Here is a 24,986-nt window from a genome sequence, read left to right as displayed (position 1 = left end):
GAAGCTAAAGGAACAATTGAATGATTTGTTAGAGAATGGTTTTATCCGACCGAGTGTCTCACCATGGGGCGCATTGTTTCTCTTTGTGAGGAAGAAAGATGGATCACAACATATGTGCATTGAATACCGGCAGCTCAACAAGGTCACAATCAAAAACAAATACCCATTGCCAAGAATAGATGATTTGTTTGACCAGTTACAGGGTGCTAGGTACTTCTCCAAAATAGATTTACGGTTCGGGTACCACCATTTCAAGATCAGCGAGCAAGATATTCCGAAAAAAGCTTTCAGAACCCGGTATGGGCACTTTGAGTTTCTGGTAATGTCTTTTGGGCTAAGTAATGCCCCGACAGCTTTCATGGATCTTATGAATTAGGTTTTCAAGCCTTTTCTCGATTCCTTTTTCAAAGTATTCATTGATGATATTCTTCTGTATTCACGAGGTCGGGAGGACCATGCCGATCTTCTCAAGGCAGTGTTGCAGACTCTTCATCAGCACCAATTGTACATGAAATTTTCAAAGTGTGAATTTTTGTTCGAATCTGTCACGTTCTTGGGTCATGTTGTCTGTAGAGAAAGAATTAATATTGATACTCAAAAGATTTCAGCAGTAAATAATTGGCCTAGACCTACAACTCCAACCGAGATTCAAAACTTCTTGGGCTTAGCTGGGTATTGCAGAAAGTTTGTGGAGGGGTTTTCTACTTTTACCTCTCCGTTGACTAAATTGACTCAGAAAGAGGTTAAGTTCCAATGGTCTGATACTTTTGAAAGGAGCTTCTAGGAATTAAAATTGAGATTGACTACGGCGCCAATGTGGACCCTGCCAAAGGGTGCAGATGGATTTGTGGTATATTGTGATGCTTCAAGAATTAGGCTTGGGTGTGTGTTAATGCAACACGGCAAGGTTATAGCATATGCTTCTTGGCAACTCAAGAATCATGAAAAGAATTATCCAACACGTGACTTAGAACTTGCGGCGGTGGTTTTTGCATTAAATATTTGGCGTCATTATTTGTATGGGGTCCATGTGGATGTATTCATGGACCACAAGAGTCTTCAATATATTTTTAAACAAAAGGGGATGAATCTGAGGCAGAGAAGATGGCTTGAGTTACTCAAAGATTACGACATTGATATCCTGTATCACCCGGGAAAAGCCAATGTTGTGGCGGATGCTCTTAGCTTGAAATCTATGGGTAGTTTAGCACACTTGGAGGCATGTCAAAGGCCGTTGGCCAAGGAAGTTCATCGATTGGCTAGTTCGGGAGTTCGTCTTGCGGACTCTAGTGAAGGAGGGGTAATTGTACTAAATGGGTATGAATCATCATTTGTTGTGGAAGTCAAAGAGAAGCAATACGACGACATATTTTTGGTGCAATTGAAGGAGGGGATTAGAAAACATAAAACTATGGCTTTTACCCTTGGCATGGATGATTGTACACTAAGTATCAAGGGCGGCTATGTGTTCCAAATGTAGATGATATCAAGGAATGAATCATAACCGAGGCTCACACTTCTAGGTATTTCGTGCACCCAGGTTCTATGAAGATGTATCATGATCTCAAGGAAGTCTATTGGTGGAATGACATGCAAAAGACTGAGGCGGACTTTATGCCAAGGTGTCCGAATTGTCAGCAAGTGAAGGCCGAACATCAACGGCCTGGTGGGTTGGCACATTTTGTGGTAAGATTACCATGCACTCCACGCAAGATTGACTCAATGTGGGTGATTATGGATCGCTCACGAAATCAGCTCATTTCTTTCCAGTTAAATCTACCGACATAGCGGAATAGTATGCTCAGTTGTATATCAAGGAAATAGTCAGCCTACATGGTACTCTAGTTTCTATCATCTCCAATCGAGGGGCTCAGTTCACGGCAAAATTTTGGAAGAAATTTCAGCAACATTTGGGTACTCAGGTGAATCTTAGTTCAACCTTCCATCCACAGACTGACGGGCAAGCAGGTTTGAGGCATTGAATGGTAGGAGATGTAGATTTCCCATTGGGTGGTTCGAAATTGGGGAAGCAGAGTTGATAGGGCCAGACCTCGTGCTTTAGGCTATGGAAAAAGTTAAGACCATTAAGGAGTAGTTGAAGACTGCTCAGAGTCATAAGAAGTTCTATTCGGATGTTCATCGTAGGTATTTGCAGTTCAAAGAAGGTGATTGGGTATTCTTGAAAATTTCCCCCATGAAAGGTGTAATGAGATTTGGTAAGAAAGGGAAATTGAGTCCAAGGTATGTCGGACCGTACAGAATCATCCAGAGGATTGGCGAGGTGGCGTACAAGCCTGAGTTACCACCCGAGATGTTATTAGTGCACTCGGTATTTCATGTGTCCATGTTGAAGAAGGTAGTTGGAGATCCATCCGCTATTGTGCCGATTGAGACCATTGGGGTTAATGAAGAATTGTCATATGAAGAAGTTCCAGTTGCCATTCTTGAAAGACAAGACCGAAAGTCGAGAAATAAGGAAATTGCCTCCATGAAAGTGTTATGGCAAAACCAGCAGGTTGAAGAGGCCACTTGGGAGGCCGAGGAAGAGATGAAGAAGAAATATCCTTACTTGTTTAAATAGCAATGTAATCCTTTTTATGAACTTGTCGCCTATGAATTTTGTTTCACTTGTTAAGTTAATGTAAAGGTGTTCCTTTTGATTATATGTTATTTACATGAGGCCACGATTGTTATTTTTATGAGTTATGTTACATCGTTGGTTTCTGTACATGTTTCTGTAGAAATTTTTGAAAATTTGGGGAGTTTCTACGGCCGCATAATCACTCTGTGAGCCGCAGAATGGTCGCAGAGTGAGTCGGTTTTCTAGGTCATTTTGATGTCATTTTTGCAGTCCATTATGCGACAGCATAACCATTTTGTGGGCCGCACTTTTGTCGTACAATCAGTCTTGAAGTTTTGGGGAGGGAGGTTCTGCGGCGCATTATGCGATCATAGAATAGGTCTGCGGGCCGCATAGTGAGCGCAGTCCCGGTCATCTCCTTTCCATTTTTGGCACCCAATTTGTGTGGCCGATATGCGAACCGCATATCCATTCTACGGCCGCATATGCGACCGCATATCCTGTTCCGGGGCTTCATTTTGGGGGTTTTTAAACCCGACCCTTCTTCGTTAAAACATATGCCATAGTCCATTTTGAGCACATTTCTGATATTTTTGGAGTGAGAGAGAGTTCTTAGAGTTGGGGAGTAACCTTCAACCTATTATCCCCCAATTATTGCTCAATCATTGAGGATTAACAAAGGAAGTCTTCATCCTAAAGGGAAGAATCTATGCCCTAGCTCTTAATTCCGAAAATCTTCAAAAAGAGGAGTTATTAGCAAGACAATTATTGGGTGTGGGGGCAGTTATCTTGCATGCATATGGTATCAAAGAACGTGGGAAGTTTGTGAGCTAAAAATGGTAGATAGTGGGTTAGGACGCGAATTATTACTTGATTTTGCAAAACATGTTTAATATTGCAAGCATTCTTTCAATACCTCTTACTAACTTGGGTACCTTTTACTTTTTCTTTCTTTTGATTATTCCCACTCTTCAAGGTAGGTCCGTGCATACTGGCATCGTCAGCATATCACACTAGATCCAGAGGTCCTCCACCTCCGCATCCACCAAGCAGTCCTAAAGGCAAGAGTAAAGGGAAAGGGAAAATGGATGATTTGAGTGGTATCAGGAAAGACAACGCTACCCTGGCAGAAAATGTCGAAACTTAGGATTGCCGAAGTACTCCGGCACAGAATGAACTAGTCTTACGTCTGGAATAGAAAATCTTTGAGCTACAAAGAGAACTTGAGCAGGTTCGAAACTTGGCAAACCTTTCTCTCACCCTCAATATCCCTGATATTAACCAGCAAAGTCCAACTACCCAAAATCAAGCACTACCACAAAACATACAAAACCAAAATCTACCACCAAATCCTCCTGCACCACACTATTACCCAACACCTCCTCAAAACCTTAACCCTCCACCAGTACCTACTCCTCAACAACACCACCATCATCAAACTCAATACCCATAAACTACTGATTATCACACTCCCCATAATGCACCACAACCCACTCCTAATCCCCAAAACCCAACCAATGACCACCCTTATGCCCAGATTCTCGGAGTTCAACATAGTAATCCCATATACGTGGAAACATTACCCCACACCCCAAAATAAAACCTATACATACTTGAATCAACCGAGCAAGACTTGCTCATTAAGAACACGGCGGAAGAACTCAAGAAGCTCACTGGCAGAGTTTAGAGCATCAAAAGTTGTAAAGGCATTGAAGGTTTAAACTATGAGGACTTGTGCATTCAGCCAGATGTGGAACTGCTGGAGGGTTACAAGCCTCCCAAGTTCGAAATGTTCGATGGAACTGATAATCCGAAAGTGCATCTGAGGATATATTGTGACAAACTTGTAGGAGTGGGCAATGATGAACGAATCCATATGAAACTGTTCATGCGAAGCCTCACAGGAGATGTGTTTTCTAGGTATATCAGTCAGAACACGAAGAAGTGGGTTAATTGGGTAAGCATGGCGTCAGATTTTATGGAGAGATTCAGGTTCAGCACAAAAAATGCACCAGACATTTTCTATATACAAAACATTAAGAAGAAACCAACAGAAACCTAGAGTTGGTCAAGTTGAGAGAGCGAGTTCCGCAGCAGAAAATGCCGTTGTTAGATCTCAAGGGAGATGTGGTTCTTAGATATATAGGTCGTCTGTGTGTTCCAGATGTAGCAGTGCTATGAGACAAGATTATGCCAGAGGCACATTATTTGTGCTAACCCATTCATCATGGGTCGACTAAGATGTATCATGACATTAAGGATGTGTACTGGTGGAACGATATGAAGAAGATCATTGCTGAGTTTGTCTCCCAGTGTCCTAGTTGCCAGCAGGTGAAGTTAGAGCATCAGAATTCCGCAGGGCTAATGCAGACTATAGAGATTCCGACGTGGAAATGGGAGGCGATAAACATGGACTTCGTCACAAGTTGCCTAGTTCTCATCGTAAGTTCGATTCTATATGGGTGATAGTCGATAGGCTCACGAAATTAGACCATTTCATACCAGTCAGATCTACATATACAACCGAAGATTATGCAAAGGTATATATTAAGGAGATAGTCCGGCTACACGGAGTACTAGTATCTATTATATTTGAAAGTGGGGCCCAGTTTACAACACATTGCTCGAGGTCATTTCAGAGAGGTCTAGGGACTCAAGTGAATCTCAGCACAACTTTTCATCCACAGACTGATGGACAAGCCGAACGCACAATTCAGGCGCTCGAGGACATGTTACGAGCATGTGTGTTGGATTTCAAAAGAAGTTAGGATGAACATCTACCTCTTATCGAGTTTGCATATAATAACAGTTACCACTCCAATATCCAGATGGCTCCATACGAGGCTTTGTATGGGCGTATGTGCATATCTCCTATAGGGTGGTTTGATGTTGGAAAATCTGGGTTACATGGGCAAGACCTGGTTCAGCAAGCCGTAGAGAAAGTAAAGCTTATCCGGGAGCGACTGTTGACAGCTCAGAGTCATCAGAAGTCATATTCTGACGTGCGGCGATGAGACTGGGTATTCTTAAAGGTATCACCTATGAAGGGCGTGATGAAGTTCGGCAAGAAAGGCAAGCTTAGCCCACGGTATATTGGGCCTTATAGGATTATCCGGAGAGTGGGCCAAGTAGCTTATGAGTTAGAATTGCCCTCAGAATTGGAGTTTGTCCATCCGGTTTTTCACGTATCTATGCTACGAAAGTGCATTGGCGATCCTACCCGAGTGGTGCCTACTGATGATGTACACATTATGGATGACTTGTCATACGAGGAAGTTCTAGTTTCCATCCTAGACCAACAAATCCGCAAGCTACGAAATAAGGAGGTAGCCTCCGTGAAAGTTTTATGGAGAAGCAAGAACGTGGAAAAGATGACATGGGAAGCGGAGGAAGAAATGAAGTCTAAATATCCCCACCTATTTCAAACTAAAGATATAGCTCGAGATGGCATGCTACAGCACAACTCCATTCAGGCTACCAGGTCATCAGGTAAGCTCTTATTTTTTTGACTTTTAGTATTTATGATTTACGGCTGTGTGAGGCAAAGTATTGCTATTTATAGTCATTGGCCATGTGTGACATGCATAGTATATTTTCTGGCGGTGTGCAGGTTGGTTTTAGTCTAGTGTACGGAGGAGACTCGGGCAAAAATTTTCCAAAGTCTCTAAGAATAAACATTCGAGGACGAATGTTTCCAAGGGGGAAATGAGGTTACACCATATAATTTTGTACGTAAAAGTGTGTCGTAAGTAAACTAATGTAAGACCAAAAATGAGATCATCTTTGGAAGTATAAAAAGTAAGTTATCATGTTACCTCGGAGGTTACAAATGTTGAAGATCATGAACAACAAGTACACAGAGGGTTGGAAGGTTTAGAAGCTAAAGGAATTGAAGAAAATTATGTTTCGTCGAAAGTCGACAAGTTGGGAATATTATACATGTACTTTTGGGGTGAGACTAGGATGCTTAACATTATAAGGATGTTATTTTATGAGTTATGTTAGTCATATGATAGTTGTGTGTTATTTTTTGAAGTCAAGCGAGTTGTGGAACAAAAGTCGATAAAAGTCATCACAAGTTACGTTCATAAGTTTTACTGAAACTTTGGGTCAAATGTAACTGTGATTTTTTCCCAATATACTTATATTTATGGGGTGTTCCACCCATCAAATTGAATATCTATGATTCTAGTTTCTAAAGCATTGAAGCAGTTTTCCATACGACATCTGAGTAGAGAGATATATGCATTTTTGTGAGACTGTGGAAGCTGCTAGGTGACAAGTAGGTGTGTCACCTACTTGCTTAAAAGAGTCTGAAAATGGGCCAGTTGGGGTCGTCCAAAGACGACTTTTGTCACACACCATATTTTCGTACATGAAAGTAAGCTATAAATAAATTAATGAAAGCTCGAAAATAAAATATTACATCCCGCATTTTCATGCGTTAAAGTTTCGTCGTAAGTTAATCAACGTAAGATCGGGAATGGGATTATTTTGCGATTATAAGCATTATGCTATTTCAAACAAGTGACGAGTAAATTCATGAAGGTGATAGGGTAAGAAAATTGAAGAAGATGAGTTTTGTCAAAGTTTGGCAATTTGGGATAAAATACGGTCCAAGTTATAATACCCCGTATTTATGAACTAGTACCATACAAGGTACCACATGACCATGATAGTAAGGTGTATAAAGTATGTTAAAAGTGAGTAGTATTTTAAGTAATTCGAGATAATTCTTAATTATGCGGATAATTGGTTAATTACCGGGTAACGGGACATTACCTAATTACCTAATAAGTGGATAAAGATTAATAATTCCAACCCCCACCCCCACGTGGCAGCAAGCCACTACTATGACCTATGACTCTTAGTCTTATTGTCTTAGTGTGGCCATCTAAAGTTATAAGGCACTTACGTGTAAGTAAGTGTAAGACATTATAAGCTTGGTGTCATAACATTACAAAGTTTGGTATATTTCCTAAATTCTTATGCAAGACACTTTCGAACCAGAATTGGTTTCATAGACATTACGGTTCAAACTCCATCCAGTAAGCTTTCAACAAAACTCTTGCAACCAAAACAATTCCAACGAGAATTGTTAAAATCGTAGCAACGTAAAATTTTGCGGTTCTAAAGAAGTACGGTGCAATCTTTTCCAAGGATATTATACGGATTTTTCCATATTCCAGGTATGTTAAGGCTATCCCTTCTTTCTTTTTGGCATGATCAATACGATACAAACGAAATGAGCAAATGCACAATTTCCAAAAATGACTCTATTCATAGAAATATTAGGGGTGTCTATATTCTTGATTCCCCATGTGAATTATTATTATATCTTCGGTTCATGGGTCTCAGAAAAATACGTATTTGATAATATTTATCCGACATGTATATTATTTTTATGACATTCCAAGAAAATCTTATTAACGTATTTCTTAAGACATATTATTTTTATGTCATTCCGAGAAAATATTATTAACGTATTTCTTATGCATTTCATGCATTTATACATATACATTGACCAATGATCAGATGACATTATATACGTGTGTATATGTTCGGGCCTTGATACGAGAGGCTTCTATCTTTGATTTCGATTCCTCGGTTTTACCTGTATACAGTTAGTCCCCTTGTTTCTTAGAAAGTAGGTTTGCCGGAATGATGAGAAACAATAGATGTTCTCTGGTTCCTTCCTCCAAACGTTGCAACCAAAATGACGAAGAAGTCGAAACGTCCCATCAGTCGCGTCGTTCCGTCTTCGGACATATGTCAACCATCGGCTGGTTGCCTCCGAATGTGAAGCGTCGTGTACTTTCCCTGTAAAAGCTTCTATCTTGTGTTCTTTTACCACTTTCTGATCATGCTTCTACCTTTAAATTTCCCAGCTAATAACTTCTTACAAACTTTCATACTTTCTCCTTTAATTATCTAATCTTCAGAATTGTTCTTAGGTTCTTACCCAGATTTTCTTCATCTCGTCAAGCCTTCATACCCTTTTATTCATCCTTTGAACTTGCTCCTTCAAATATCTCACACTTTTTCTTTAAATCTCAAAAATGTCACAAATAGTAATGGCCAAAAGTACCAAATCAGTTCCTCAGCATGCTGGCTCTTCATCTTCTCAATCGGCCGCTGGTATTGAGGTGGTCTCTCCCGAAATTGTTGTCCTCGAGATGGCTGCTCTCAAAGTAGTTGTCCGCTGCCACCGAACCGGCCCCCGAGTCCCACCTTGAAAATATTTAATCGCGGGGGTTGTTCAATTGTGGACGACTTCAAGGTCGAGAAACCCTCATTCAAACAGGACCGGGGTGAGGGAGCATAGAGGTATATGTGCTCTGTTACCGAAGACGTCCTTCCCGTGATTCGAGAGGAATGTAAATTAAAAGGCAATGGCGTAGTAGTCCCTGGGCCCGAGGAAGCTATTACTACCCACATGGAATGGTATTTATGTATTTATACTTACCCCTTCACACTGGGCCCGGTAGACCAGGTGTTATGGATTTTTGCAAGAGATACGAGGTGTGCCTTGGGTGAATCCACCCAACTTTGTGGAGGATCGTGATCCTCCATCATTATTTTGTGAATAACACTGAGTCTCATCGGTTCACCATCGACCACCTGCTCCATCTATACAATCCCCGAATTTTCTGAGGGGGACTAATCAAGCTCACTCGCCGGGCCAACAAGGCCCCTTTCTCGGATATTGACGAAGATCGAGTCTGAGGCTGGTAGGGGCACTTCGTTAGGGTGAAGATTGAAGACTTGATGCCTCCCGAGTTCATGCCATTCCCCGATAAGTGGAATGCATCTCCCAAGTGCAGTCTTTCCTTAAGTGTTAACATTTCTTCATTTCCTTTCTCTTCATTCATATTTGTGGTTGGGCAGCTGTTGCCCGGGTTCCAAATGCGGTCCCCCGGCTCAAGGAGTGGATCGAAGGCATCATCAAACAGACGTCATACTTTGAGAGCTCATGGCACATGCTTTCGAAGCACCGATGGGAGGCCCATTCTCATGGTAAGGTTCTCCTTTGAATAACTATTATCGTGTTCTTAATTCACATCATACTAACCTTCCTTATTTCTTTTATAGGTTTGCCTAAGACCACTGAGCTTAGGCCTTTGCAAGCAGACGAGGACATATCCTTGTCCATTCTTCTTCACTAGACTTCTCTTTTCCTGCTTGGGCCTCCACAAGCATGGTCTCAGTGTAAGAGGGCAGCCCCATAATGTCTACTACACCAAGTACTTCCGTCGGAGCGGAGCCAGCATCCCGGGGGGTCCAACCCCCCATCTCCATATCGGCCTCTCGAGTCTGAGGGAGGTTGGTCTTACGAATCTCGCCCTCGGCTGCAGCCTGCTCCCCGGGAGGGGTCGATCTATGGGTGATATAAATGTCGTCTTCTTTCCACTTATCCCTGAGCCGGAGAAGCAAGTTGGAATCTGGCACCCGGAAGCTGGTACCTTTCTTGGGCTTGCGAGCCACCCTCTTCTTTGGCTTTAACTCAGGACCCGGTGAGCCCGAAGGTTTTCTTTCCCTCTTCTTCATTTCCCTGGTTTGTCCTGTAACGTATCCGAGTGCGGACCCTGGTCGCAAGAGAACGGTTATTCTTACTGTCCCGGAGGATGCCTAGGTTTTATCTGCTCCTGTGGGCATAGATAGCTAACTCTGATTCCTGGTGAACGAGGAGGACCAAGCAAAAATAAACGAAGTGGACGTGCCGTGCCTTTGAAATAAGACACAACAGGTGGTGATCCGGGTAAGGAATCATTACATCTTCTCGTATTTCACTTAAGTTTTGATATTTCTCACGACCTTCATTTCTTTGCCGGCCTCGATACTTCACCACGATAACTTTCTCTGGTATCACATTGAGGTCAATCAACTCGAGCTCGAGCTCAAGGAGCAGGCTCAAAAGAAGGATATTTACAAGGTCTTTAGCGAGCAACAAGACAAGACCATCAAGATGAGCTGGATAGGGCTCTGAAGGAAGCATCAGCCCTGAGGTGGGAGCATGCCGACTTGGTCGAAATGGTAAAGGTCTTTAAAGTTAGAAACGAGAAACTAGTCGTAGTGGCTAATGACAAAACCTCCCAGGTCCAATAGAAGACTGACCAGGTCCACCAACTCCGAAAAGAAATTAACGAGATCCAAGCCATGGCTGATGGGTGGAAGAGCAAGATTGATCTGCTGTCTTCGGAAAAGGAAATCACCCAGGCAAAGTTGACATCAGTAGAGGTTCAACTTTGGGTGGCAAAGGAGAAAGCTGACAAGTGAGGTAAGCTGAATAAAGATCTCTGAGCACAACTGAGATTTTCACAACTAACTAGTCAAACAGAGTTATCTGTATATTAGGTGCCCTAACGCACCTTAAAAACCGTTAGGTGACGACTCTTTTCTTTAACACTCTATCTTCCATTTAAAAGAGTTGTAACATGTCGAAACCCGCTTTCGTGAGAAAAAAGGGCGCATAGATTTGAGGTCGGGATACCACCAGCTTAGAGTTTGGAAGAAAGATATTCTGAAGACAACCTTCAGACCATCAGGTCAGAGTTCGGGAGAAAGATACCGCCATATTTATGGAATTGATGAATAGCCTATTCCGATCATTTTTAGATCTGTTCTTGATAGTATTTATTGATGATATTCAGGTTTATTCACGTTCAGAGGGTGAGCATGTGGACCATCTGCAAGCGGTACTCTAAACCTTATGTGATCGTAAGTTGTATGCTAAGGATTCTAAATGTGAGTTCTGGTTGATGTCTATAGCATTCTTGGTGCATATTGTATCCGATGTAGGTATAAATGTAGACACTCAAAAGATTGAGGTCGTGAATTCTTGCATAGACCTACCACTCAGACAGAGGTTCGTAGCTTTCTAGGCTTAGCAGGATACTACCGGAGGTTCGTAGAGTGCATTTTCGTCGCTTTCGGCACCATTGACGAACTTGACGCAGAAAGCAACTACGTTTCAGTGGACAGAGGCTTGCGAGCGGAGTTTCCAAGAGCTTAGGAACAAATTGATCTCAGCACCAGTTCTAACACTTCCAGAGGGTCCATAGGGTTATGCCGTATATTGTGATTCCTCAGGTATCGGGTTAGGATGTGTCCTGATGTAACATGGGAAGGTGATTGCATATACTTCAAGATAGTTGAGGAAGCACGAGAGGAATTATCCGACCCACGACCTCGAGTTAGTTGCGGTTGTACATGCACTTAAGATATGGCGGCATTACTTATATGGTGTTCATGTTGTTGTATTTACAGATAATAAAATCCTGCAATATATCTTCAAGCAAAAAGAGTTGAATTTGCGACAGAGGCGATGGCTAGAATTATTGAAAGATTATGATGCTAACATTCTTTACCATACAGTAAAAGCTAATGTTGTAGCATATGCCTAAGTCGTCGATATATGGGTAGCTTAGCACATGTAGAGGCTGAGAAAAGACAATTAGCTATAAAGTTTCATCAATTAGCTTGTTTGGGAGTTCGGTTAGTAAATTGTGACGATGGTGGAGTTGTACTTCAAAACACTGCAAAATCATCTCTCATAGCTAAAGTCAAGGAAAGGCAGTACGAGGACCTAGAGTTGGTCGAGTTGAGAGAGCGAGTTCCGCAGCAGAAGAAGATGTTGTTAGAGCTCAAGGGAGATGCGGTTCTTAGATATATAGGTCGTCTGTGTGTTCCAGATGTAGCAGTGCTACGAGACAAGATTACGTCAGAGGCACATTGATCGTGGTACTCCATTCATCCTGGGTCGACGAAGATGTATCATGACATTAAGGATGTGTACTTGTGGAACAATATGAAGAAGAACATTGGTGAGTTTGTCGTCCAGTGTCCTAGTTGCCAGCAGGTGAAGGTAAAGCATCAGAAGCCCAAATGGCTAATGCAGACTATAGAGATCCCGACGTGGAAATGGAAGGCGATAAACATGGACTTCATCATAGTTTTGCCTAGTTCTCATCGTAAGTTAGATTCTATATGGGTGATAGTCGATAGGCTCACGAAATCAGCCCATTTCCTACCAGTCAGATCTATATATATATAGTCGAAGATTATGAAAAGTTATATATTAAGGAGATAGTGCGGCTACACGGAGTACCAGTATATATTATATCTGAAAGTGGGGACCAGTTTACAGCATATTTCTAGAGGTCATTTCAGAGAGCTATAGGGACTCAAGTAAATCTCAGCACAACTTTTTATCCGCAGACTGATGGACAAGCCGAACGCATAATTAAGATGCTCGAGGACATGTTACGAGCATGTGTGTTGGATTTTAAAAGAAGTTGGGATGAATTTGGGTTACATAGGCCACACTAGTTTGCATATAATAACAGTTACCACTCTAGTATCCAGATGGCTCCGTACGAGGCTTTGTATGGGCATAAATGCAGATCTCCTATAGGGTGGTTTGATGTTGGAGAATTTGGGTTACATAGGCCAGACCTGGTTCAGCAAGCTGTAGAGAAAGTAAAGCTTATCAGGGAGCAACTGTTGATAGCTTAGAGTCATCAGAAGTCATATTCTGACGTATGGCGATGAGACTTAGAGTTCGGGGTTAATGTATGGGTATTCTTAAAGGGATCACCTATGAAGGGCTTAATGAGGTTTGGCAACAAAGGCAAGCTTAGCCCACGGTATATTGGGCCTTAAAGGATTATCCGGAGAGTGGGCCAAGTAGCTTATGAGTTAGAATTGCCCTCGGAATTGGAGTCTATCCATTCGGTTTTTCACGTATCTATGCTACAGAAGTGCATTGGCAATCCTACCCGAGTGTTGCCCACTTATGATGTATAGATTATGGATGACATGTCATACTAGGAAGTTCTAGTTGCCATCCTAGATCGACAAATCCGCAAGCTACCAAATAAGGAGGTAGCCTCCGTGAAAGTTTTATGGAGAAGCTAGAACGTAGAAGAGATAAGAAATAAAGTCTAAATATCCCCACCTATTTCAAACTAAAGATATGGCTTGAGACGGGATGCTACAACACAACTCTATTCAGGCTAATAGGTCATCAGGTAAGCTCTTATTGTTTTGACTTCCAGTATTTATGATTTATGGCTGTGTGAGGCAAAGTGTTGCTATTTATAGTCATTGGCCATGTGTGGCATGCATAGTATGTTTTCTGGCTGCATGCAGGTTGGTTTTAGTCTAGTATATGGAGGAGACTCTGGCAAATATTTTTCAAAGTCTCTAAGAATAAACATTTGAGGACGAATATTTCCAAGGAGGGAATGAGGTTACACCCTATATTTTTGTACGTAAAAGTGCATCATAAGCAAACTAATGTAAGACCAAAAATGAGATCATCTTTGGAAGTATATAAAGTAAGTTATCATGTTACCTCAGAGGTTATAAATGTTGAAGATCATGAACAACAAGTACAAAGAGGGTTGGAAGGTTTAGAAGCTAAAGGAATTGAAAAAATAATGTTTCGTCGAAGGTCGACAAGTTGGGAATGTTATAACATGTAATTTTAGGGTGAGACTAGGATACTTAACATTATAAGGATGTTATGTTATGAGTTATGTTAGTCGTATGATAGTTGTGTTTTATTTTTTGAACTCAAGCGAGTTGTGGAACAAAAGTCGATAAAAGTCATCACAAGTTACGTTCATAAGTTTTACGGAAACTTTGGGTCAGTTATAAATGCGATTTTCTCCCAATATACTTAGAGTTATAGGGCGTTCCACCCATAAAATTTAAGATCTATGAGTCTAGTTTCTAACGCATTGAACCATTTGTCCATACAACATGGTAGTAGATATATATATGCATTTTTGTGAGACTGTGCAAGTTGCTAGGTGACAAGTAGGTGTGTCACCTACTTGCTTAAATGAGAGTCTGAAAATGGGCCAGTTCGGGTCATCCAAAGAGGCCTTTTAAAGGCCTATTTACTTCATATATTAGACTGATAATAGTGCATAATAAGCAGACATAACCTCTACAAAAGTTCTAATTAGAGGTAAAACCTAGACTTTGAAGAACCAAGATAGGAGCTGAGTTATCCAACTAATAAGGTAAGTTTACTGCTCTCTTTCATCCATTGTTGTATGCTGTAAATGCATGGTAAGAATTCTATATTTGTTAGAACTCACGGAACAGTGATCGAAAGCCGTGACTTTGAGTTATTCACTTGTAGTGAACTGTTTTGTGGACTGTTTTGTGTTATTGTTGGGCTGTATGTTTTACTACTGTTTTGTGGTGTTTTGGAGGAGGAAGGGTATGGAGAAACACCACATAAATGCAGGGTGCTGGGCTGGTCATTCGTCGTGACATTTTCGGGTTGTTGGACACTACTATGGTGGTCGTTTTGTGTATGAATAGATTGGGGTGTTTTGGGCTGTTTTGTAGTATTTTGTGGTGTATATAAGGTTGGAAAATAATGTATATATGTTGTTATCGTTGTGTTCTTGTGTTGTTGGTGTTATCTTCAATTTGGAGGAAGTAAGGATTTCAGGGGAGATGCTTCCCGTTTTAATACAAAATAAGCTTGTCGTTCGTTGTGCGATAGTTGTACCTTTCATAACTTAATGATAGTATTATTATCGTTATTGTAGATTAAGGTGCGAAGAGGCGAGTTCAACTTGGTGATTGGAAATATTGTGATAAGGTATGTTAAGGCTAAGCCCTTCCTTCATTTTGGCATGATCTCGTAACTATATGTGTTTGATAACGACTCATAAAGAGAAGTTCATACTCCCCAATTTATGTACATTATCCTAGTCTCATAAGTTACAGTATTCTCCCTTGTCGGGATATCATATTCAATTGAGTAATGTCTTCTTCCAGTCAAGAGTACAGAGGGTCTATATATATACAGTATTACATTATTTTCACTATCATCGAGCTATAATCGGTGGGCAGGCCCTTATCGGGCAACCTCTGATCAGATGGTACGTTATATACCGAGCATACTATGGTCGAGCGCCTATGAATGAGAGCGGGATGGCAAAGATACAAAGCCTAGTATTGCCGAGCACCTATGAGCGAACCTATTACGGCCGAGTAGTTACACTTACCGAGCGTTATAGGGCCGGATATTTATTTTACTTACTATATCGAAGGAGTTGAGTCAGTATCAGTAGGTAAGTATATCTCTAGATCATCTTTGACTCCTAATTATTTTCAGTTATTATATTATTAGTTCAGTTTCAGCTTTCAGATATTTTATTGCCTTATATACTCGGTTCATTATTTCGTACTGATGTCCCTTTTTTAGGGATGCTGCATTTCATGCATGCAGGTTCAGATAGACAGACGGGTAGACCTCCTCAGTAGGTGATGCCCGAGTTTAGCCTTATCGGCAAGCTCCACGTCCTTCGGAGTTGTCGTATCTAGGGTTTTGTGTACATATTTTGTATATATGTTATGATTAGGTCGGGGCCCTGTTCCGATCATAGTACATCCATCAGTAGAGGTTTGTAGATATATCCGGTCAGTTAGTGCAAAATGTTGGGCTTGTAGGCTTTGTATGTATATTTTGATGGTTTGTCAACTGTAGTAATTATGACGTCCTTCTCGGCCCATCTTTATATTGATGTTTATTCAAAGCTAGTTTCCGTTCTGTTTTATATTTTTCTTCGCAAATTGTCTTGCAATGTGGCCCCATGGCCAAAGTATGACATTGTATGTTCAGAGTCCCTCAGCTTTCAGATATTTTATTGCCTTACATACTCGGTTCATTATTTCGTACTGACGTCCCTTTTCTAGGGATGTTGCATTTCATGCATGCAGGTTCAGATATCAGACGGGTAGACCTCCTCAGTAGGTGATGCCCGAGTTTAGCCTTATCGGCAAGCTCCACGTCCTTCGGAGTTGCCAGATCTAGGGTTTTGTGTACATATTTTGTATATATGTTATGATTAGGTCGGGGCCCTGTTCCGATCATAGTACATCCATTAGTAGAGCTTTGTAGATATATCCGGTCAGTTAGTGCAGAATGTTGGGCTTGTAGGCTTTGTATGTATATTTTGATGGTTTGTCAACTGTAGTAATTATGACGTCCTTCTCGGCCCATCTTTATATTGATGTTTAATCAAAGCTAGTTTCCGTTCTGTTTTATATTTTTCTTCGCAAATTGTCTTGCAATGTGGCCCCATGGCCAAATTATGACATTGTATGTTCAGAGTCCCTCACCTTTCAGATATTTTATTGCCTTACATACTCGGTTTATTATTTTGTACTGACGTCCCTTTTCTAGGGATGCTGCATTTCATACATGCAGGTTCAGATAGACAGACGGGTAGACCTCCTCAGTAGGTGATGCCCGAGTTTAGCCTTATTAGCAAGCTCCACGTCCTTCGGAGTTGCCGGATTTAGGGTTTTGTGTACATATTTTGTATATATGTTATATTAGGTCGGGGCCCTGTTCCGATCATAGTATATCCATCAGTAGAGGTTTGTAGATATATCCGGTCAGTTAGTGCAAAATGTTGGGCTTGTAGGCTTTGTATGTATATTTTGATGTGGCCCCATGGCCAAAGTATGTCATATATTTTTCTGTTTTATATTTTTCTTCGCAAATTGTCTTGTAATGTGGCCCCATGGCCAAAGTATGACATTGTATGTTCAGAGTCCCTCAGTCGCAAGTTGGTATGCTATGTTAATTGAGGCACCCAGTGCCAGTCTCGCACCCACGTTTGGGGCGTGACATTATTGGATGAAAGGTGCGAGGCTGCCCTAGTCCGGTTGGCCGCCCAGAAACAACAGATAGAAAGATATTATAATCGAAGAGCAAACCTCTGACAATTCAATATCGGGGATTTGATGTTAAGAAAAGTGACACTGTACACCCAGAACCCGAACGAGGAAAAGTTTGGGCCAGATTTGGAAGGACCATATCGAGTCATCTGAATTACCGGCAAAGGCTCGTACAAACTCGAAGAAGGAAATGGTGCAACACTACCTAACAAATGGAACGTGATGAGCTTAAAGCGATACTTTTTATAAGGAACAATCTCATTTACATTTTTATAATATTATGAATCGAGCTAACAATTGTAGGCAACAGCCAAAGGAAAATGTGACTATTAGGTCTGAAAGCACGCGTTGCACTCTCTTTCCCTTGAACCGATTTTGTCCCAAATGGGGTTTATGGCAAGGGTTTTAATGAGGCAAAAGTGGATCGTGCTAACTTAGATTTGAAGACCGGTTATAAATCGGAGTTAATGTTTGCATCAACAGTATCTGAACCCTCTCACGATCGATCTCGAATATGAGGGGCCATCACCCTCGGCAAGGAGAGAAGGGAACTTTGTACTTGAAAAATTTAGGCTCGGTGGTTAGGATTTATTGTAAGGGCCAAGTGAATTGTGCCCGCGTAAGCCACCTTAGCCATAATACAAGCTTATATACGCTTCCGATCATGTACTATGCACATATAAATGAAACAAAGTTTCCTCCTTACTATTACGTATTTTTGCTTCTTAAAGTATCAAGCCTAAGGTCTATCCCTATCCGGGGACTATCGAGCGCAATAGCTACCCATATTCGGGGACTATCAAGACCAAAGGGTCATCCCTACTCGGGGAATATCATCTGAAAGAAGTTCCGATAACTCGCGCTACCAAATCCTGGAGGCACAAAACCTATTAGGTAGTGCATACACACAAAAGGCTATGACCACCCTAAAGAAATGGCTCAGAGACGTTCGAAGTCCATAATCAAAATATAAGACCTTCATAAAAATTCAAAACCTGCTATAAGGTTATCCTCGGCAAAAGCATCATCTAAAAACACTTAAGTATCTTGGGGAAACTTCCAATTACTCCGAGTTATTCAAAAGTTTCAGCAAACAAAGTTGCGTCGAAGTCAGGCTCTATTCGCCGGGGTCCGATTCGGCGCTAAAACCGTCGAAGGTAGAATAGCTAAATAATTCGGAGAATGTTCGGAATGTAGGAAGGGAATAGGGGATAGAAGCTTTTATAGGGGAGGATCGCATCGCTTCACGTTTGGAGGTCACCAGCCGATGGTTGACACGTGTTCGAAGTCACAACGATGCGACCGATGAAATGTTTTGACTTCTTCGTTTCGACCGTAACGTATGGAGAAAGGAACCGGAGAACATCCTTTGGTTTTCATCGCTTCGGCAAACCTACCGACTGAAAAATGAGGGGAATATCTGTATACGGTTAAAACCACGGCTAAGGAGCACTCCAATTTCCCGATGAGGGAAACAAAGCGAGGTCGTAACTACAAGGAATCAAAATCAAAGTTAGGAACCTCCCGAATCAAAGCCCAAACAAAGCACCTGCACCCGGAGCCATCGAGACCATGCCCCCCGACCCGATTCGAATAACGAGACCTTGCAGAGCATTGTTAAATGTCCACACACGTTTAACAAAGGGTTGTGATATCCGTGCCCAACCAGATATCACGGCGTGAATCTCGGCCCGTATCAGCAGTTGATCAGAGATTAGCGAAAAGGAAGATCTTTATCTTTCTTAAAATTGTACCTAGGGTAAAACTCTCATACTATATAAAGGGGAAGTTTATTATTCAATAGACATGTTGTGACACACATACCAATACAATATACATCTGTTTTCTGTGTTTTTATTTCCCGGCATGGGCAAAAGGTCGGGAGAAGAATAAAGAAAAATCAAAAGATGATTTTGACACAGATAGACGGTCTTCGAGGGGTCAGTTTTTACCCTACGAACGGGCCGAAGGGCGCGAAAGAGGTTTCCGGTCAGCAGACAGAAGAATTGATCGCGATCGGAACAACAGATCAATGCGAGACAAAGAAACGTCAGGTTTTTGGGATCCTTTCTATCCCATGATATTAGAATACAACTTCAATATCAATATGGTAGGGTCGGTATCGGCTGTGAGAAACATTAAATTAGCACGGTTCCCGAAGCCGATGAAGTCTAATCCCATCCAGAAGGACCCTAATTTGTGGTGTGAATACCACAGGACGAATGACCACCAGACTGAGGACTATCGGCATCTGCATGAGGAGGTGGTGACATTACTGAAAAATGGCCATGTCAGGGAATTTGTATGTGACCGGGCCAAGAACAATTACGGTCGCAACCGCGATAATGCGGAGCCCTCAAAAATAAGGACCCCTCTTATGCTAGACTATCAACATGATTTTCAGGGGGAACGAGATTAACAGTGTTACCTTCTAGGGTGAAAAAAAGACGAAGCTATAAATAACCCATAGAAAGAGACTCGGGGGTAGTCGTTGAAGATGACATCACTTTCATGGAGGAGGACAGAGACAGATTATTGCTACCACACAACGACGCATTGATAACTTCTTTAAATGTATTAGATTTTAAAATCAAACGTGTTCTGGTGGATCCACGAAGTTCGACAAATATCATACAATAGAGGGTATTGGAGCAAGCTAAACTTTCCAAAAGCATCATTCCGGCCATAAAACGCCTCGTCGAGTTCAACCTCGCAAGCGTAACGACCCGAGGAGAGATCCTTCTTCCCATAAATGCCGAGGGGGTTATGAAGACAACCCTTTTCAAGGTTGTGGATGGGTGATATGGGTTATAACATTATTCTAGAAAGACCGTGGTTGCATGAGATAAAAGTCGTATCATCAACATATCATTAGTTTCTGAAATTCCTAACTCCCGATGGGATCAAACTTATAAAAGGTGACCAACCGGCAACAAGGGAAATGAGTGCGATTTCGGTCTCCAGTAGTAGAGCGAAGGAGCGCACGGCATAGCAATTACAGGAACCTGCGCCTGCTCCCAAATCAAGTGAAGTTAACCATGGGGAAGAAGCATCGAAATCTTCTCAGGTGCCAAGATATTTCCAGGTACCAGAATAGACGGACGCAACAAAGTCCACAGCTGAAAAGCTAGAGCAATCTGCATTGTTTAAAAAATTCTTGGATAGGAAATTCCACTCGGGGACAGGACTGCACCCCGATCTAAGATTTGGATTTATCGAATTTCTTAAGTATAATGCCGATTATTTTGCATGGTCGTATGCGGATATGACAGGTATCCCAATGGAAGCGACCATACACAAGTTAAGCTTGGAGGCCAGGAATAAATTCGTCAAAGAAGAGGTAACTCGCGCACTTGATATATGTTCGATCCGAGAGGTAAAGTATATAGACTGTATAACTAATGTAGTAGTAGTTCCTAAGAAGAACAATAAATTTCGTATGTGCGTAGACTATAAGGACTTTAATAAGGCATGCCCAAAGGACTCGTTCCCACTGCCAAACGTCGATCAAATGATTGAAGCAATTTCCGAGCATGAGCTAATGAGTTTCCTCGATGCTTATTCCAGATACAACCAAATTAAGATGAACCCGGAGGATCAGGCAAAAACTTCGTTCATAATGAATTCTGGCACATATTGCTATAATATGATGTCCTTCGGGCTAAAGAATGCCGGAGCCACTTATCAACGACTCGTAAACAAGATGTTGAAAAAACATATAGGGAAAAACATGGATGTTTATATAGACGAAATGCTTGTTAAGTATTTGAACATAGGTGATCACCTTAAGCATTTACAAGAAACTTTTGACATCGTAAGGGAGCATAACATGAAGCTTAACCTCGAGAAGTGAGCATTTGTGGTAAGCTCCAACAAGTTGTTAGGATTTCTGGTATCACAAAAGGCGATTGAGGTAAACCCCGATAAGATCAAAGTCATCGAAGACATCTCGGGCCAGCTATCAAGTGTGAAATAAGTCCAAAGTCTCACGGGGAGATTGGCCGCTTTGAGCAAGTTCATTTTCCGACCATCAGAGAAATGCCACCATTTCATCGCACTACTCAAAAAGAAAAACAACTTCAAATGGACCTCGGAATGCCAGCAGGCTTTGATAAATTTGAAAAGTTACATGTCAAGCCCTCCATTACTATCGAAGTCGAAGGAAGGTGAAACACTCTTAAGAAATCTCTTAAGATATTACGTTAGTATAATTTTAATGGGAGCAGAAACTCGCTACCCACATTTGGAAAATCTAACCTTCACTCTCGTAGTCGTCGCTCGAAAGTTGAGGTCTTACTTCCAATGTCACCCGATAGCTGTGGTGACCACCTTTCCCCTGCGGACTATCCTTCACAAACCCAAACTCTCAGGAAGATTGGCTAAATGAGCCATCGAAATGAGTCAATTCGACATAGAGTATAAACCTAGGACTGCGATTAAGAAACAAGCATTGGCCGACTTTGTGGCCGATTTCACTACGGGATTACTGCCTTTGGAAACCAAAGAAGTAGTGATTGTGTCAGAATCGGCATGGGGAGTTTAGACCTTATTTACGGATGGAGCTTCCAATTTAAAGGGGTCCGGGCTTGGCATAGTATTAACCGCGCCTTCGGGAGAAACCCTAAGGCAGGCCATAAGAACGGTCCCTTTGACTAACAACGAAGAAGAGTATGAAGCTTTGATTGCAAGCCTCGAATTGGCCCGGGGACTAGATTCTGAGGTCATCGAAGTCAAATGCGACTCCCAGCTGGTGGTAAATCAGGCCTGCGGGATCTTCGAAACTAAAGAGGAGTGCATGCAACAATACGTGGTAAAGGTTCAGGCTCTCGGGAGATTACGCATATTCCAAAGGAAGAAAACGCAAAAGGGGATGCATTAGCTAACCTCAGTTCATAAATGGAAATGAAGGGATCGGGTTCCGGTTGGTTGAATCTGCTTGTCCGTTCCCACTAGGGTGGTAGGGTGTTGATAGGATCCTTTTGTTCTTATGGTCTTCAAAAAAACTTGCTCACTTTGCTGCCGATAAACTTCTTCTTGTTGTCGCACACGATCTCGGCCGGCATTCGGAACCGACATATAATGTGATCCCAAATGAAATCGATGACTTCTTTTTCTCTGACCTTCTCATATGGCTGGGCTTCCACCCACTTAGAAAAATAGTCAGTCATAAATAATATAAATTGAGCCATACTGGGTGTCCATGAAAGGGGGCCGACGATGTCCATTCGCCACTTCATGAAAGGCCATGGTGACAAAACCGAATGCAGTAGCTCCCCGGTTTGGTGAATCATTAGAGCATGTCTTTGACATTTGTCACATTTTCGTACGAACTCCTTCGCGTCCCTTTCCATATCGATCCAGTAGTAAGTGGCTCTAATTACTTTTCGAACCAATGATTCAGTGCCCGAATGATTTCCACAGGTGCATTCATGTATTTCTCTCAGGATGTACTTTGTATCACCTGGTCGTAGACATATCGCGAGTGGGCTATCGAATATTCTTCTGAACAGTGTTACATCTTTGGTCAAACTAAACCGGGCTGCCTTCTTACGCAGGGCCCTCGATTCTTTTTGATCTGAAGGTATTTTGCTGGTCTTAAGATATTCTATATATTTGTTTCTCCAGTCCCAAGTTAGGCTCGTTGAGTGAATCTCGGAATAGCCTTCTTCCACTACCGATCTCATGAGTTGTACGACTGCCCACGAGTTGAACTCGTCATCCTCGACCGATGATCCTAAGTTAGGAAGGGCATCGGCCTCACTGTTTTGATCTCGAGATACGTGTTGCAAAGTTCACTCCTTGAACCGATGTAATGTTACCTACAACTTATCCAGGTACCTTTGCATTCGTTTTTCTTTGACCTCGAACGTCCCATTAAATTGTTTCACCACGAGGAGGGAGTCGCACTTAGATTCGATCACCTCTACTCCCAAGCTTTTGGCTAGTTCGAGACCTGCAATCATGGCCTCATATTCTGCCGCGTTGTTAGTCAATTTCACAGTCCTAATAGATTGTCTAACTACATTGCCTGTTGGTAGCTTCAATACGATGCCAAGCCCAAACTCTTTTGCGTTCGAGGCACCATCCGTAAAGATGATCCACATCCGTGAGGACGTCCTCGAGTTCACCAACAACTCTCTTTCGAACTCGAGTATAAGGGCCGACGTTAAGTCAGCCACGAAGTCTGCCATTATTAGAGATTTAATGGCGGTCTGGGTTTGATATTCAATATCGTACCCGCTAATCTCCACTGCCTATTTGGCCAAATGTCCCGAGAGCTCGGGTTTATGAATTATATTTCGCAATGGGTAAGTAGTCACAACACATATAGAATGACATTGAAAATATGGTTCCAGCTTCTTAGAGGTGCTTAGCAAAGTGAGCGCCAATTTTTCTAGGTGAGGGTAACTAGTTTCGGCCTCTCCTAGAGTCCTGCTAACATAGTAAATTGGAAATTGCGTACCTTGCTATTCCCGTACCAGGACTCCACTTACCACGATCTCTATCACTGCCAAGTACAGGTATATTTGTTCGTCTTTCTTCAGCGTGTGAAGCAGTGGTGGGCTCGATAAATACCGCTTGAATTCCTCCCAAGGCACGTTGGCACTCTATGGTCCAAAAGAAGCTATTCTTCTTCTTCGGTAGTGAGAAGAATCGCTGGCTCTTATCGGAGGACCTCGAGATGAATCGCCCCACGACGTCTATGCGTCCGGTTAATCTTTGCACGGCCTTAACGTTGTCCACAATCGTGATATCTTCGATGGCTTTGATCTTGTCGGGGTAGATCTCGATTCCCCGGTTGGATACAATGAATCCGAGAAATTTACCTGATCCAACTCCTAATGCACATTTCTCCGGGTTCAGCTTCATATTGTATTTTTTCAATATGCTGAAGGTTTCCGACAAATATTTTGAATGGTCCTCTGCTCACAGGGACTTAACCAATATATCGTCAATATAAACTTCTATTGATTTTCCTATTTGTTCCTCGAACATTCGATTTACTAGGCGTTGGTAAGTGGCACCGACATTTTTTAATTCGAATGTCAGCATGTTATAGCAGTATGTGCCATATTTAGTGATGAAGGAGGTTTTCTCCTGATCACCCGGGTTCGATTGTACCCGGAGTAGGCATCGAGAAAACTGAGGATCTTGTGGCAGGTCGTGGCATCAATCATACGATTGATGTTGGGCAAAGGGAAGGAGTCCTTGGGACATGCCTTATTCAGATCCTTATAGTCTACACACATATAGGAGACTATATGGTAGAGGAGTCCTACTTTAGATACAATTCTATAAAAGGTAAAAATTACTTGATTTACTGATTGCCAGTTCCTTACTGATACGCGCCGAGATTCCCGCCTAATATCTGACCAGTTACGGCTGTTTCGGTCTTCTATTGGTTATGCTAACAATGTTTCTTAGATCTCGTTCGGGGCGATTCCGAGATCACGAACTCACAGATCTCGAAGGCAGGCATTCTGACACTGGATTCTAGCTCGGTGGGACTTGGGGTCGATCTTCAGCCCTTGATTGTCATATTCCAAGAATAACCCACCATGTCGTATACGAGCTCGATTTTGACCGTATATGATACTACTCCACAAAATTTGGAAGGGAGATGATTTCTCAAGGATAGATTTTTTTTATTGTTGTTAATGTGGAAATATTTGATTCACTACTAAAAAAC

Source organism: Nicotiana tabacum, chromosome 19 (assembly GCF_000715075.1).
Source record: "Nicotiana tabacum cultivar K326 chromosome 19, ASM71507v2, whole genome shotgun sequence".
In the NCBI taxonomy this organism is placed as follows: Eukaryota; Viridiplantae; Streptophyta; class Magnoliopsida; order Solanales; family Solanaceae; genus Nicotiana; species Nicotiana tabacum.
The sequence above is the reverse complement of the archived record's forward strand: the minus strand, read 5'-3'. Positions refer to the sequence as shown.